This window comes from Argopecten irradians, chromosome 12 (assembly GCF_041381155.1).
Source record: "Argopecten irradians isolate NY chromosome 12, Ai_NY, whole genome shotgun sequence".
Lineage (NCBI taxonomy): Eukaryota > Metazoa > Mollusca > Bivalvia > Pectinida > Pectinidae > Argopecten > Argopecten irradians.
Window position 1 is genome coordinate 23101135 of NC_091145.1, and position 17468 is coordinate 23118602.

At 50.7% G+C, this 17468-nt stretch overlaps 1 protein-coding gene and 1 long non-coding RNA gene across 3 annotated transcripts in view; both read right to left on the reverse strand.

Moving 5' to 3' along the window:
- LOC138336313 (uncharacterized) overlaps window positions 1-17468 on the reverse strand; it is a 71115-nt gene that overhangs the window by 36073 nt on the left and 17574 nt on the right. The window lies entirely within an intron of this gene.
- Window positions 1416-7626, reverse strand: LOC138336314 (uncharacterized). The gene is made up of 7 exons (XR_011210411.1): window positions 7482-7626; window positions 6374-6615; window positions 5459-5600; window positions 4347-4590; window positions 3432-3573; window positions 2318-2559; window positions 1416-1552 (listed from the first exon to the last, which is right to left on the reverse strand). It is a non-coding gene; the product is annotated as an uncharacterized lncRNA (long non-coding RNA).

A 17468-nucleotide genomic window follows, 5' to 3' on the forward strand; every position in this document is an offset into this window, starting at 1 on the left:
GAAAGTAATAGACGTGTTCTGTACAGTCCAGTGTCAAGAAAAGTAATAGACGTGTTCTGTACAGTCCAGTGTAAAGGAAAGTAATAGACGTGTTCTGTACAGTCCAGTGTCAAGAAAAGTAATAGACGTGTTCTGTACAGTCCAGTGTCAATGAAAGTAATAGACGTGTTCTGTACAGTCCAGTGTCAAGGAAAGTAATAGACATGTTCTGTACAGTCCAGTGTCAAGGAAAGTAATAGACGTGTTCTGTACAGTCCAGTGTCAAGGAAAGTAATAGACGTGTTCTGTACAGTCCACTGTCAATGAAAGTAATAGACGTGTTCTGTACAGTCCACTGTCAAGGAAAGTAATAGACGTGTTCTGTACAGTCCAGTGTCAAGGAAAGTAATAGACGTGTTCTGTACAGTCCACTGTCAAGGAAAGTAATAGACGTGTTCTGTACAGTCCACTGTCAAGGAAAGTAATAGACATGTTCTGTACAGTCCAGTGTCAATGAAAGTAATAGACGTGTTCTGTACAGTCCACTGTCAAGGAAAGTAATAGACGTGTTCTGTACAGTCCAGTGTCAAGGAAAGTAATAGACGTGTTCTGTACAGTCCAGTGTCAAGGAAAGTAATAGACGTGTTCTGTACAGTCCACTGTCAATGAAAGTAATAGACGTGTTCTGTACAGTCCAGTGTCAAGGAAAGTAATAGACGTGTTCTGTACAGTCCAGTGTCAATGAAAGTAATAGACGTGTTCTGTACAGTCCAGTGTCAAGGAAAGTAATAAAAATTTAAGCAAAGCAAAGTTCCAAAACTGGCTCAATACTATAGATATATAACTTAGTAATCAAAACAATATCATAAAGAAATGATTATAACATATTATGTCATAATCTATCTGATATAACACAGAGAAATGATGGTGCAGCTTTTAAAATATGGATACAAAACAGCCCCAAAAATTTCAAATTTGCCCTGATTTTCTGCATGAGATGATTCTAAAATTACAAATGTATACCAATTGATGTGAAAAAGGGAATTATTAACCTCTGAAAGATTCCAGGGACAGATAAAATCAAATCTAGAGCAACGTTTGAACCCGAAAGACTGGTCAGAACTTAAGAATCGTGGCTATTAGAAAGAAAATAATTTTGAAAAATAGAATAAAGCTTATCCTTCACTCACATCTTGATGTAAACTAGTCAGTTACAAGATCTGGAAGTGAAAGAATTCCACAATTCACCTCTAAAATTGCACCAGGCTGACTGCTTATGTCTCCGTTTACCAGAGACCTACAGACAATGGAAGGGAGATAACTCGAATTTCACTCGACTATCCATCTCGAAGAAATTAAGAACACTGATAATTGAACCAAAGAGGTATATAAGAGAAATATATATAGAGAAAAAAGACAAATTATACTCACAAATAAATACTCAGGTCATTTATGGAAAGGTAAATCTGTCTAGTATTTTCGTGAAATGAGTTAACTCCCCTTGGCGCTGTCTTCAAGTCAGGAATAAGCTGTTAAACTTGTCCGCCCAAAAGGTATCATGTTCAAAGCTCGGCTGAAACAGAAGAAATGAATAAATGAATAAATAAATGATAAAATAACTAAAATGAATGAGTGAAAGTAGCTGATTAATGAACACAAAAAACAGAAAGTGTTTTATATAGATCGATTAGGTTTCATGGCCATTTAAGGATGTGTCAATTGTACTTGGAGGAACCCAGAGTACCCAAATGAAAACCACCGACCTACAGCCTGAATCTATTACCTATTCCTGACCAGTCTTAAACACTTAATAGTGAAAAAGAAGACTATACTGTATATTTTACAGAACCAAACAACACTATATATCCATATGATGAATAAATACATAAGATATTTGAGTTACATGTACAGATAAATAGATTAGTGATTATGATAAATAGATAAATAGAGGGAAAGAGATAATGCCTAAAGCCTAATATTATGCCTGAATAACTCCTAATCACAGTGTATCACGCGGATTCATAGAAGTTTACTAAATATCATTGAAATACACATCATATTCTAAGTCAGCTGACTTCTTATATTCACCCCCCCCCCCCCGCCAGGTCCCTAGACCCTGTGTCATACTCTCCCAAACCCCTGTGTCATAATCGTGACATAAACATCTTCTGTATAATCACTTTCTAAGATATTGGTTCATGTGCTAAGCTATATTAACAACATATGTGTAATGTGATTTTTTTAACAAAATCCTCCAATTTACAGTGTTGTTATCAAGACAGGAAGGCCTCCGTATTAAAAATAACTACCAAATATGTATAAAGTACAAGCAAAATACCTTCAACATTCGATTTCCAGTCAAAAACATGCAGATTGGGTTCAGTCAAATGGTGTCCAGGGACGCTGAATGATGAAAACGTCATATCCGGTTGTCATCCTATAGCATTTTACATATTTTTCAAATTTACCATTTTTGGAAAGCTACATGTCCATAAGGTCTGATTCCAAAATGGGAGTTTGCTCTCTGCATGGGTTGGTCTGGTACTGCAAGCTATGTACTCGTATCGATGATGGGAATTCCTGTAAGAAAAATTATGAGAATTGAAACAGTTTAGAAATAAAAATTTAAATATTTCAATGAAATTTGAACCTAGACTTTTGACTTTTACTTATAACTATAGTATAGTTAGTGTACTACAGGATTATATGAACAACTGAATTAAACTTGAAGATGGGGGAGATAACTCATATTCTTTACCCCCCCCCCCCATTTTTGGAATATCTAGCAAAAAATATCCAGAACTGAAAATTTAAGCAAAGCAAAGTTCCAAAACTGGCTCAATACTATAGATATATAACTTAGTAATCAAAACAATATCATAAAGAAATGATTATAACATATTATGTCATAATCTATCTGATATAACACAGAGAAATGATGGTGCAGCTTATAAAATATGGATACAAAACAGCCCCAAAAATTTCAAATTTGCCCTGATTTTCTGCATGAGATGATTCTAAAATTACAAATGTATACCAATTGATGTGAAAAAGGGAATTATTAACCTCTGAAAGATTCCAGGGACAGATAAAATCAAATCTAGAGCAACGTTTGAACCCGAAAGACTGGTCAGAACTTAAGAATCGTGGCTATTAGAAAGAAAATAATTTTGAAAAATAGAATAAAGCTTATAAAGCTTATCCTTCACTCACATCTTGATGTAAACTAGTCAGTTACAAGATCTGGAAGTGAAAGAATTCCACAATTCACCTCTAAAATTGCACCAGGCTGACTGCTTATGTCTCCGTTTACCAGAGACCTACAGACAATGGAAGGGAGATAACTCGAATTTCACTCGACTATCCATCTCGAAGAAATTAAGAACACTGATAATTGAACCAAAGAGGTATATAAGAGAAATATATAGAGAAAAAAGACAAATTATACTCACAAATAAATACTCAGGTCATTTATGGAAAGGTAAATCTGTCTAGTATTTTCGTGAAATGAGTTAACTCCCCTTGGCGCTGTCTTCAAGTCAGGAATAAGCTGTTAAACTTGTCCGCCCAAAAGGTATCATGTTCAAAGCTCGGCTGAAACAGAAGAAATGAATAAATGAATAAATAAATGATAAAATAACTAAAATGAATGAGTGAAAGTAGCTGATTAATGAACACAAAAACAGAAAGTGTTTTATATAGATCGATTAGGTTTCATGGCCATTTAAGGATGTGTCAATTGTACTTGGAGGAACCCAGAGTACCCAAATGAAAACCACCGACCTACAGCCTGAATCTATTACCTATTCCTGACCAGTCTTAAACACTTAATAGTGAAAAAGAAGACTATACTGTATATTTTACAGAACCAAACAACACTATATATCCATATGATGAATAAATACATAAGATATTTGAGTTACATGTACAGATAAATAGATTAGTGATTATGATAAATAGATAAATAGAGGGAAAGAGATAATGCCTAAAGCCTAATATTATGCCTGAATAACTCCTAATCACAGTGTATCACGCGGATTCATAGAAGTTTACTAAATATCATTGAAATACACATCATATTCTAAGTCAGCTGACTTCTTATATTCACACCCCCCCCCCCCCCCCCCCCGCCAGGTCCCTAGACCCTGTGTCATACTCTCCCAAACCCCTGTGTCATAATCGTGACATAAACATCTTCTGTATAATCACTTTCTAAGATATTGGTTCATGTGCTAAGCTATATTAACAACATATGTGTAATGTGATTTTTTTAACAAAATCCTCCAATTTACAGTGTTGTTATCAAGACAGGAAGGCCTCCGTATTAAAAATAACTACCAAATATGTATAAAGTACAAGCAAAATACCTTCAACATTCGATTTCCAGTCAAAAACATGCAGATTGGGTTCAGTCAAATGGTGTCCAGGGACGCTGAATGATGAAAACGTCATATCCGGTTGTCTCATCCTATAGCATTTTACATATTTTTCAAATTTACCATTTTTGGAAAGCTACATGTCCATAAGGTCTGATTCCAAAATGGGAGTTTGCTCTCTGCATGGGTTGGTCTGGTACTGCAAGCTATGTACTCGTATCGATGATGGGAATTCCTGTAAGAAAAATTATGAGAATTGAAACAGTTTAGAAATAAAAATTTAAATATTTCAATGAAATTTGAACCTAGACTTTTGACTTTTACTTATAACTATAGTATAGTTAGTGTACTACAGGATTATATGAACAACTGAATTAAACTTGAAGATCAGGGGGAGATAACTCATATTCTTTACCCCCACCCCCCATTTTTGGAATATCTAGCAAAAAATATCCAGAACTGAAAATTTAAGCAAAGCAAAGTTCCAAAACTGGCTCAATACTATAGATATATAACTTAGTAATCAAAACAATATCATAAAGAAATGATTATAACATATTATGTCATAATCTATCTGATATAACACAGAGAAATGATGGTGCAGCTTTTAAAATATGGATACAAAACAGCCCCAAAAATTTCAAATTTGCCCTGATTTTCTGCATGAGATGATTCTAAAATTACAAATGTATACCAATTGATGTGAAAAAGGGAATTATTAACCTCTGAAAGATTCCAGGGACAGATAAAATCAAATCTAGAGCAACGTTTGAACCCGAAAGACTGGTCAGAACTTAAGAATCGTGGCTATTAGAAAGAAAATAATTTTGAAAAATAGAATAAAGCTTATCCTTCACTCACATCTTGATGTAAACTAGTCAGTTACAAGATCTGGAAGTGAAAGAATTCCACAATTCACCTCTAAAATTGCACCAGGCTGACTGCTTATGTCTCCGTTTACCAGAGACCTACAGACAATGGAAGGGAGATAACTCGAATTTCACTCGACTATCCATCTCGAAGAAATTAAGAACACTGATAATTGAACCAAAGAGGTATATAAGAGAAATATATAGAGAAAAAAAGACAAATTATACTCTCACAAATAAATACTCAGGTCATTTATGGAAAGGTAAATCTGTCTAGTATTTTCGTGAAATGAGTTAACTCCCCTTGGCGCTGTCTTCAAGTCAGGAATAAGCTGTTAAACTTGTCCGCCCAAAAGGTATCATGTTCAAAGCTCGGCTGAAACAGAAGAAATGAATAAATGAATAAATAAATGATAAAATAACTAAAATGAATGAGTGAAAGTAGCTGATTAATGAACACAAAAACAGAAAGTGTTTTATATAGATCGATTAGGTTTCATGGCCATTTAAGGATGTGTCAATTGTACTTGGAGGAACCCAGAGTACCCAAATGAAAACCACCGACCTACAGCCTGAATCTATTACCTATTCCTGACCAGTCTTAAACACTTAATAGTGAAAAAGAAGACTATACTGTATATTTTACAGAACCAAACAACACTATATATCCATATGATGAATAAATACATAAGATATTTGAGTTACATGTACAGATAAATAGATTAGTGATTATGATAAATAGATAAATAGAGGGAAAGAGATAATGCCTAAAGCCTAATATTATGCCTGAATAACTCCTAATCACAGTGTATCACGCGGATTCATAGAAGTTTACTAAATATCATTGAAATACACATCATATTCTAAGTCAGCTGACTTCTTATATTCACACCCCCCCCCCCCCCCCCCCCGCCAGGTCCCTAGACCCTGTGTCATACTCTCCCAAACCCCTGTGTCATAATCGTGACATAAACATCTTCTGTATAATCACTTTCTAAGATATTGGTTCATGTGCTAAGCTATATTAACAACATATGTGTAATGTGATTTTTTTAACAAAATCCTCCAATTTACAGTGTTGTTATCAAGACAGGAAGGCCTCCGTATTAAAAATAACTACCAAATATGTATAAAGTACAAGCAAAATACCTTCAACATTCGATTTCCAGTCAAAAACATGCAGATTGGGTTCAGTCAAATGGTGTCCAGGGACGCTGAATGATGAAAACGTCATATCCGGTTGTCATCCTATAGCATTTTACATATTTTTCAAATTTACCATTTTTGGAAAGCTACATGTCCATAAGGTCTGATTCCAAAATGGGAGTTTGCTCTCTGCATGGGTTGGTCTGGTACTGCAAGCTATGTACTCGTATCGATGATGGGAATTCCTGTAAGAAAAATTATGAGAATTGAAACAGTTTAGAAATAAAAATTTAAATATTTCAATGAAATTTGAACCTAGACTTTTGACTTTTACTTATAACTATAGTATAGTTAGTGTACTACAGGATTATATGAACAACTGAATTAAACTTGAAGATCAGGGGGAGATAACTCATATTCTTTACCCCCACCCCCCATTTTTGGAATATCTAGCAAAAAATATCCAGAACTGAAAATTTAAGCAAAGCAAAGTTCCAAAACTGGCTCAATACTATAGATATATAACTTAGTAATCAAAACAATATCATAAAGAAATGATTATAACATATTATGTCATAATCTATCTGATATAACACAGAGAAATGATGGTGCAGCTTTTAAAATATGGATACAAAACAGCCCCAAAAATTTCAAATTTGCCCTGATTTTCTGCATGAGATGATTCTAAAATTACAAATGTATACCAATTGATGTGAAAAAGGGAATTATTAACCTCTGAAAGATTCCAGGGACAGATAAAATCAAATCTAGAGCAACGTTTGAACCCGAAAGACTGGTCAGAACTTAAGAATCGTGGCTATTAGAAAGAAAATAATTTTGAAAAATAGAATAAAGCTTATCCTTCACTCACATCTTGATGTAAACTAGTCAGTTACAAGATCTGGAAGTGAAAGAATTCCACAATTCACCTCTAAAATTGCACCAGGCTGACTGCTTATGTCTCCGTTTACCAGAGACCTACAGACAATGGAAGGGAGATAACTCGAATTTCACTCGACTATCCATCTCGAAGAAATTAAGAACACTGATAATTGAACCAAAAGAGGTATATAAGAGAAATATATAGAGAAAAAAGACAAATTATAATCACAAATAAATACTCAGGTCATTTATGGAAAGGTAAATCTGTCTAGTATTTTCGTGAAATGAGTTAACTCCCCTTGGCGCTGTCTTCAAGTCAGGAATAAGCTGTTAAACTTGTCCGCCCAAAAGGTATCATGTTCAAAGCTCGGCTGAAACAGAAGAAATGAATAAATGAATAAATAAATGATAAAATAACTAAAATGAATGAGTGAAAGTAGCTGATTAATGAACACAAAAACAGAAAGTGTTTTATATAGATCGATTAGGTTTCATGGCCATTTAAGGATGTGTCAATTGTACTTGGAGGAACCCAGAGTACCCAAATGAAAACCACCGACCTACAGCCTGAATCTATTACCTATTCCTGACCAGTCTTAAACACTTAATAGTGAAAAAGAAGACTATACTGTATATTTTACAGAACCAAACAACACTATATATCCATATGATGAATAAATACATAAGATATTTGAGTTACATGTACAGATAAATAGATTAGTGATTATGATAAATAGATAAATAGAGGGAAAGAGATAATGCCTAAAGCCTAATATTATGCCTGAATAACTCCTAATCACAGTGTATCACGCGGATTCATAGAAGTTTACTAAATATCATTGAAATACACATCATATTCTAAGTCAGCTGACTTCTTATATTCACACACACCCCCCCCCCCCCCCCGCCAGGTCCCTAGACCCTGTGTCATACTCTCCCAAACCCCAATAATTAGAACACCCCCCCACCCCCGCCCCCAGAGCCCACCAAACTACATAGACCCCCCCCCCACCCCCCCCCCCACCCACCCCGCCAATGCCCCCCCCCCCCCCACTGACACCCCCCCCCCCCCACCCTCCTTAGTCCTCCACCCCCCCCCCGTGATGGTGAAACCATCCCCAAGAACCCCCCCCATAATCCGTCCAACTTGTCCTGTCACCCCCCACCTACCCCCCCTGTACCCCTTCCCGCCCCCCACCCCGATCCCCCCCCACCCACCCTGTTAAAACCCATACCCCACCCCCCCCCCCCAGTACCAATATTTGAGATATTACATAACCCCCCAAACCCTCCCCCCCCCCCCTACCCCCATACCCCCCCCCGCCACCATACTAATTAACAGTCCCAAATCCCCCTCCCCCCCCCCCCACCATCCCCCCCCCCCCCACCCCCTCCCCCACAAATCCCCCACAACCCCCCCTCCCACCCCCACCCCTCCCCCCCACACACCCCCCCACCCCCCCCCTCTCCAAACCCCCCCATCCCCAAATTGCGCCTCGCGGATTTTTCCCATACTTACCCCACCCACCCGCATGTCTAACCCCTGTATCGTGTTTTGCCACCATGGTCCCCCAATCCATAACCCCTTCTGTAACTCGCCCCCTGAACACCCACCCCGTGTTCCGCCACCCACCCCCGCCCCCCCCCGTCTCACAAAGTCGCACCCCTCCCGCCACCCGTACCGTCAAGAATACCCCCCCCTACCACCCCCCCTGACCCCCCCCCCCCCGCACTCACAATTCCCACCCCACGCCAAGTGGTACCCAAAAAAGTCCCACCCCCCCCCCTGTAATATACGGTGCATCCCATGTAACCTACCCTGCCCAACCCCCCACATCTCACCGTCCCTACGCAAGCTCTTAAATGACCCGTACCCAACACCACCTCCCTCTACCCCCCCCCCCCCACTATCCCCACAAAGTTAAATACGTGTTCTGATACCTTCCCCCACATCTATAAACGCCCCGGACGTACATCCCCCCCACACCCCCCCCCCCCGACCCCCCCACACCAATCAACACCTCACTACCAACCCCCCTCCCACCGCCCCTGTAAAAAACCCGCATACCCCACCATCCCCCCACCACCCTACACCCCCATGTCCTAATGTGACCCCGCCACCCCCCTAGACCACCTATCTACCACCACTGTCCTCATGATAGTACCCCCACCCCCCCCCCCCCACCCCCCTCCCCACCTCTGCCCAGTCCCCCTCCCCGCCCCACTCCCTCCACTCCCCCGCCAGTCCAGGTGGTCAATGATCCTACCCCCCCCCACCCAGTCCCGACCCAAAGATTTTCACCCCCCCCCCCCCTAACCCTACCTCCCCTGTCAACCCCACAAAAAATACCCCCCACTCCCCCCTCCCGTACCACCCCCCCCGTTCCCAAGGACCCTAAGCTAATCCCGCACCCCCTGAACGCCCCCTCCCCATCCCCCCACCGTACCCACCCCCGAATAGAACCATCTCCACCCCCTGATCCCTACGTGCATAATGAGTCCCCGCTCCCGCACCCCCCCCAACCCTCCCCCCCGCTCCCCCACCCCCTGGGATTTTACCCCACGTCCCCCCCCCCACAAACCACCCCCTACCCCCCCCCCCAACCACCCTCCCCCTGCGCCCCCCATCCCCCCCCCCCCTCCCCCGTACCTCTTTAACCCGCCCACCCCCCCCCATAGGAATACCGTATAGACCCCCGCCACCCTCCCCCACCCCCTCCCCGAACCCTCCCCCCACCACCCCCACCTTCCCCCCCCTACCACCCACGCCCTGTCCCCTCCCCACCCCCCCACCTAATAGAACCCCTCCCCTGTTACCCCACAGTCCATATCACGCCCGCCCTTAGACCCACCCCCCCCGCCCCCCTCCCACAATGACCCCACCCGTATCCCCCACCCCTCCCCCCCCACACCCCAAACGAGTAATATACCCCCACCCCCAACCCCCAACCCGCACCCTCCACCCCCCCAACCCCCCCATCCTACCTACCGCACCTCCGTCCCCCCCCCGGTTCAGACCCCCCCCCGACCCCCCCACTCCACCAGTCCCCAAAAAGTAACCCAGACGTGTTCCCCGCCCCCGACCCCCCCCCTCCCCCCGCCACCCCCCACCCCCCCTGTATCCCCCACCGACACGCCCTCCAATGCCACCCCCCGAGCACCCCGCTCGTAACAGTCCACCCCCCCTCCAATGAAAGTAATACCCCCCTGTTCTGTAGCCCTATCACCCCACCCCCTGGACCCCCCACCCAAAATAAGGACCCCCCGCCACCACCCCTAACCGCCCCGTACAGGTCAACTGTCCCCCACCCCCCATTACCCCACATGCTCCCCCCCGCCCTCCCCACCCACCTCCGCCCAACCATCCACCCCCCCAAGGCCCATAGACCCCCCCTCCCCCCCCCCCCCCCCCCCCCTCCGCCTCCCCCCAACCCCGCCACTGTACCCCAGTGTAACCCAAAGCCCTAGACGTGTTTACATACCACGGGTGGACCCACCACCCCCGGGCCCCTCCCCATACCCCAAATCCAAACCGCCCCCTCCCACGCCCCCCTATCCCCCCCCTCACCCAGTACCCCCCCCCCCCTCCCCCTAACCCCACCCCCCCCCTACCCCCACCGCCACCCCACTGTCCCTACCCCCATAGTAAAATACCCAAACGCACCCCGTACCCACCCCCTCGACACCCACCCCCCAATCGCTCCCACCCCACCCCCCCTAATCCCCCCCCACCACCCCCCCCTCACTACGCCAACCCCCCACCCCCGTCCCCGCCTACCCCTCGCCTCACCCTCCTCATCCCCCCCCCCCCACTCACGCTCCCTCGAACCCCCCGCCCCCCAATCCCGTCCCCCCAAAATTTATAATCAGACCGCCCCCAGCCCCCCCCCCTCCCACCCCCCCTACCCCCCACCCCGTCCCCCCCCCCTCCCATCCCACCTCCCCACTAGTCCACCCCCCCCTCGCCACCCCCCACCACCACAACCCCCCCCGCTCCCACCCCCCCCCCCCCCCCGTACCCATACACCACCCCGTACGCCCGCCATACCATAGTGTCCCCTCACCCTACCCCACCACCCCTCCACTACCACCACCCGATTCCCCCCCCTACACCCCCCCGTCAACCCCCACCCCTCCAACCCCATACCTCCCCCCCTACACCCTACCCCAACCTAACCAACCCCCGTTAGACACCAATTAGCGACAACCCACCAGTACCCTTGTGCTAACCGTACTACCCCTACCCCCCCTTCCCATTCCCTACCACAGCCTCAATGACCCAACCCCCCCCCTCCCCCACCCCCCTACCCGTAGACCCCCCCCCCCAATAGTAACTTAATAATACCCCCACATCCCCCCCCCTCCCGCCCCGTCCTGACACCCACCTCCCGCCCCCCCAAGCCATACGCACCCCACCCCCCCGCAGCCCGCCACTCCTTCCTTAAACCACTACCTAACCCCCCCCACCCCCCCCATCCCCACGTGCCCTCCCACCCCAACCCCCCCCCCTCACTAGTCCCAACCCCCCACCCTCCCCAACCACTCCCCCACCCCCTCCCCCCATCCCCCCCTCCCCACCGCAGTCCCCCACCCCCCCATATCCTCCACAGCCCCCCCTCCACCCCCTCCCCTACCCCCCCCCACCACCCCCACCCCACCCCCCCCTACCAGGCCACACCCCCCCCCCTCCGACCCCACCCCCCTCCCCCACCCACCCCCAGCCCTCGTGTGTGACTCCACCGCACCCCCCCAACCCTCCCCTCCCCAGCCCCTCCAAGTACGCTTACAAACCCTCCCAACCCCCTCCCCTTCAATGCCCATCCCACAAACCTAAACCCTCCCCTTACACCCATCCCCCCGCCACTATACCATCCCCCCGTAACCCCCTCCCCAGCCCGCCCCGCCCACCCCCCCCTCCCCACCCCTAAATCCCACCCCCCCCACCGCCCCCAAACACCCCCCCACTCCCACCCCTATCCCCCACCCCGTCCACACCCCCCCTCCCCCCGCCCCCCCACGTCCACCACCTCCGCAGCCCCCCCCCCTCCCCCCACCTACCATACCCCCGCCCCGCCACACGCCCCCCCCGCCCCCCCCCTATCCCACACTCCAGACCATATCGTGTCCGTGCCCAATCTACCCCTCTCCAACTCCTATTGTCGAGACCCCTGTACCCCGCCCCCCTCCCCCACCACCCCCCCACCACCTGACCCCCCCCTACCTTCCCCCCCCCCGCCCCAGTCCCTTGTCCCAAGTCCACCCCCCCTTGTGCCTCGCCGTCATAATCCTACCCCCACCGCCATCTACCAACCACCCCCCCCCCAAACCGTGTCCCACCACCCCCCCCCCACCCCCCCCCCGTCACCCCACCCCCACCCACCGTCACCCCAACTCCATACCCCCCCCAACCCCCCCGCCCTCCCCTCCTCACCCCCCAGACCACACTGTAACCTTTCCCTATACCGTGATTCCCCCCCCACCCCCCCCCTACTAGTAATAGACGTTTTGTAATACCACATATCCCCCCCCCCCCCGCACTCCCCCACCCCCCGACCGTCCACCCCCCCCCACACCCCAAATGATGTACCGTCACTCCACATCCCCCCCCCCACCCGCGCTCACCCCCCCCCGCACCCCCTCCCCCCACCCCCCACATTAATCCCGGTCCTAAATTTCCCATCCCTTCCCTATCCACCCATATCTAACCAAGTAATCCCCCCCCCCCCCCCCCCCCCCCCCCCCCCGCATGCCCCCCCTCCACGTCACAACCCCACCCCCCCCTCCCATACCACCCCCCCCCCGCCCCCCCCCCCCCTAACACCCCCCCCCCCCACCCCACTATCCACCCCCCCCATACCATGATAGTATTAGAACCCACCCCTCCCCGCGTCCACCCCCCATATAATAAACTCCCCCCCCCACCCCCCGCCTCCCGTGCCCCGCCCCCCCCACCCACCCCCCCCCCCCCGACCACCCATACTTCGCCCCCCCAAGTAATCCCACACCGCCTGTACCCCGTCAACCCCCCCCCCACCCCACCGCCCCCCACACCCATGCCTTGCACCCCCCCCCCCCCCCCTACCGCCCCCCCCCGACCGCCCCCCAACCCCCCCACCCCAGCCCCCCCTGCTTCCCCCCCCCAACCCACCCACCCAACCTCCCCCCCACACCCTGACCCTTTCCCCCATAAACATCCCACCCCTACGCACCCCCAAATTACCATCTACCCCTCCCCCCCCCCCCACACCCCCCCCCTTTTTTTTTCCCCCCCCCCCCACATCCGACCCCCCCTTCCCATTTTCGACCCTCCCCTCCCCAATCCGCCCCCCACTCCTCCCTCCCCCTACACCCAGCCCCCCCCCCGCCACTAAACCCCACCCCCCCCCCCAGTGTCCCCGCACCCGGCACCCCTCCCCCCCCATCCACCCAGTCCCCCCCCCCCAAGCCCCCCGCCCACCCACTGTGCCCCCCGCCCCCCCCTTATCCCCACACCCTCCACCCCCTAATCCCCCCCCCTGCACGGTCCAGTGTACACCCCACCCAATACACACCCCCCCTCCCCTACCCCCCACCCCCCCTACCCCCCTCCCCTGTACCGCCCCCCCCCTCCCCCATCCCCCCCCCCCCACCCCCCCCCCCCACACCCACACCCCAATCCATTCGCCCCCCAACACGTCCGTCTCTCCCCCACCCCACAACCCCCACCACACAATACCCAACCCCTAAATAGGACCCCACCCCTACCCACAAGTGTCCCCCCCTTACCCCACCCCCCCTCCCATCATCCTCTGTCCGCACATTATTACCTCCCCCCCCCCACCCCCCAGCCAACCCCCTCCCCGCCTAAACCCACCACCCTCCCTCCCCCTACCCGCCAGTCCAGATCAACCCCCCCCCAGAACCACCCCTCCACCTCCGAGTTGAAAGACCCCCAACACGCCCCCCCCACCCACCCTCCCCCCTCCCACCGCCCCACCCGACCTGTCCCGTTAGTACCCGCCCCCAGTTTGTACCTCCCCCCTCCCCACCCACGCCCCCCACCCCGCCCTCCGCCCCCCGTAACCACACCCCCCCGCCCACAATAGATACCATCCACCCCCAGTACACCAAGCCCCCCCCCGCCTCTCCCCACACACCCTTCCCCCCCCTCCTCCGCAAACCCCACCCACCCCCAACACTGAACCTCCCCCGGGCCTGACGACCCCTACCCTCCCACCCCACCCCCCAAGTCACCCCCCCATAACCCCCCCCCCCCATCCCCCCCCCCCCTCAACCCCTCCCCACCCCCCCCTGCCCCCCCCCCCCCCCCCTCTCACTCCCTCCAGTTCCCCCCCTAACCCCCAACTGATCCCAGTCGCCCCCCATAATCCACCCAACGTACAACCCATCCCCCCGTGCCCAACCTCCGTCCCCCCCCCCCCCAACGGCCGCTCGGGCCGCCTCCCCAGTACCCCACCCCCCCACCTCCCCCTCCTTGCCAAGTCCCCCAGAACCCCCGCCTCAGTCTACCCACCCTACTTGTGCTCATCCTACCGTAAACAAACTACCAACCAACCCTGAACTAAAAAAAGAAACAGTCACCCGCCTGTGTACAAAAGTACCCCCACCCCACCCCACCGCCCCACCCTCCCGCACCACCACACCCCACCCCCCTGCGCTCCGCCCCTCCTCCTCGCCCCCCCATCCCCCCCCCTGCCTAAGCCTTGCCACCCGACCCCCCCAACCGCCCTCCCCACCGCACCCCCATCCCCCCTCCACCCCACCCCAACCCTCACCCCCCCCCCCCCTGACCCCCCCCCCCCTTCCCCCGCCAAACCCCCCCCACCGAACCATCCCACCCCATCCCCCCCCCGGACGCCGTCCCTCCCCACCCCCCACCCCCCCCCGCCCCACCCCCCCTATGATCCTCCCCCGCCCCCCCTCCCCCCCCCCCCCCCCCCCGCCCGGCCCACCATCCCCCCCCCACCCACCCCGTGGGTTGGTGGTATTGGGTACCCCTCCCTGTGACACCCCCCCCCACCCGACCCCCACCCCCGGGTGTTCCCACTCCCCCCACCCCCCCCCCCCGACCCCTCCCGTCCCCCTCCCCCTCCCACCCCCCCCCACCCCGCTCACCCCCCCCGCCGCCTCCCCCAAGCCCTCCTGCCCCCCCCCCCCCCCCCCCACCCCGACCCACGTCCCTTCCCCCCGCCTACCTCCCGCCACCCCCCCCCGCCCCCTTTCCCCCGCCCCATTCGTGTACCTCCGCCCAAGCCTCCCCTAGCACCCCCCGTCCCCCGACCCCCCAACCCCCTCCCCCCCCCCCCCCCCCACCATCCGCGGTCCCCACCTCCCCCCTTCAGTTTCTTACAACAAATTTTATTTTCAAACAAGAGGCCCAAGGGCCTTAACATATAGGAAATTAATTAGATATAGTGTCATGGTAGCCATCTTCGATTTGGGATCAACCAGAGATGTAACAATACTTTGTCGGACCATGTCAGGATCATTTCATGCAAGTTTCAGCCAAATCCCACCGGTAGAACTTGAGAAGAAGTTCAAAATGTGTTTTCAAGATGGCGGCTGTGGCGGCCATCTTGGATTTAGGATCGACCCGAAAAATAACAACACTTTTTCGGGACCGTGTCAGAATAATTTCATGCAAGTTTCAGCCAAATCCCAAAGGTAGAACTTGAGAAGAAGTTCAAAATGTGTTTTCAAGATGGCGGCTGTGGCGGCCATCTTGGATTTCGGATTGACCCGAAAAATAACAACACTTTGTCAGGACCATGTCAGGATCATTTCATGCAAGTTTCAGCCAAATCCCAAAGGTAGAACTTGAGAAGAAGTTCAAAATGTGTTTTCAAGATGGCGGCTGTGGCGGCCATCTTGGATTTCGGATCGACCCGAAAAATAACAACACTTTGTCGGGACCGTGTCAGGATCATTTCATGCAAGTTTCAGCCAAATCCCACCAGTAGAACTTGAGAAGAAGTTCAAAATGTGTTTTCAAGATAGCGGCTGTGGCGGCCATCTTGGATTTCAGATCGACCCAAAAAATAACAACACTTTGTCGGAACCGTGTCAGGATCATTTCATGCAAGTTTAAGCCAAATCCCACTGGTAGAACTTGAGAAGAAGTTCAAAATGTGTTTTCAAGATGGCGGCTGTGGCGGCCATCTTGGATTTCGGATCGACCCGAAAAATAACAACACTTTGTCGGGACCATGTCAGGATCATTTCATGCAAGTTTCAGCAAATCCCACTGGTAGAACTTGAGAAGAAGTTCAAAATGTGTTTTCAAGATGGCGGTTGTGGCGGCCATGTTGGATTTCAGATCGACCCAAAAAATAACAACACTTTGTCGGGACCGTGTCAGGATCATTTCATGCAAGTTTCAAGCCAAATCCCACTGGTAGAACTTGAGAAGAAGTTCAAAATGTGTTTTCAAGATGACGGCTCTGGCGGCCATCTTGGATTTCGGATTGACCCGAAAAATAACAACACTTTGTTGGGACCGTGTCAGGATCATTTCATGCAAGTTTCAGCCAAATCCCACCGGTAGAACTTGAGAAGAAGTTCAAAATGTGTTTTCAAGATAGCGGCTGTGGCGGCCATCTTGGATTTCAGATCGACCCAAAAAATAACAAACACTTTGTCGGAACCGTGTCAGGATCATTTCATGCAAGTTTAAGCCAAATCCCACTGGTATAGAACTTGAGAAGAAGTTCAAAATGTGTTTTCAAGATGGCGGCTGTGGGCGGCCATCTTGGATTTCGGATCGACCCGAAAAATAACAACACTTTGTCGGGACCGTGTCAGGAACATTTCATGCAAGTTTCAGCCAAATCCCACTGGTAGAACTTGAGAAGAAGTTCAAAATGTGAAAAGTTAACGCACGGCGGACGGCGCACGGCGCACTGCGGACGGGCGCACGGCGGACGACGACGGACGAAACATGATGACCCTTCGGGTCAGATGACCTAAAAAGGGCAACAGTTCCACTTTACAAGAAGACACAACATGAATATACCGCAGTCGATCGCCGAAACACGCAACCTCGCACAACATACATCGCACACGCACACATCATTTATTACAGCGTTGAGGGCCGTCCTTGGACAGAGGCCCTGGAGCTGTTAATAGACGGATAATTTTATTCAAGACAAATGATTAATTAGACGTCCAACGATTAACAGCTATGGTCATAATAATATATGGGGCACGGACGGCATCC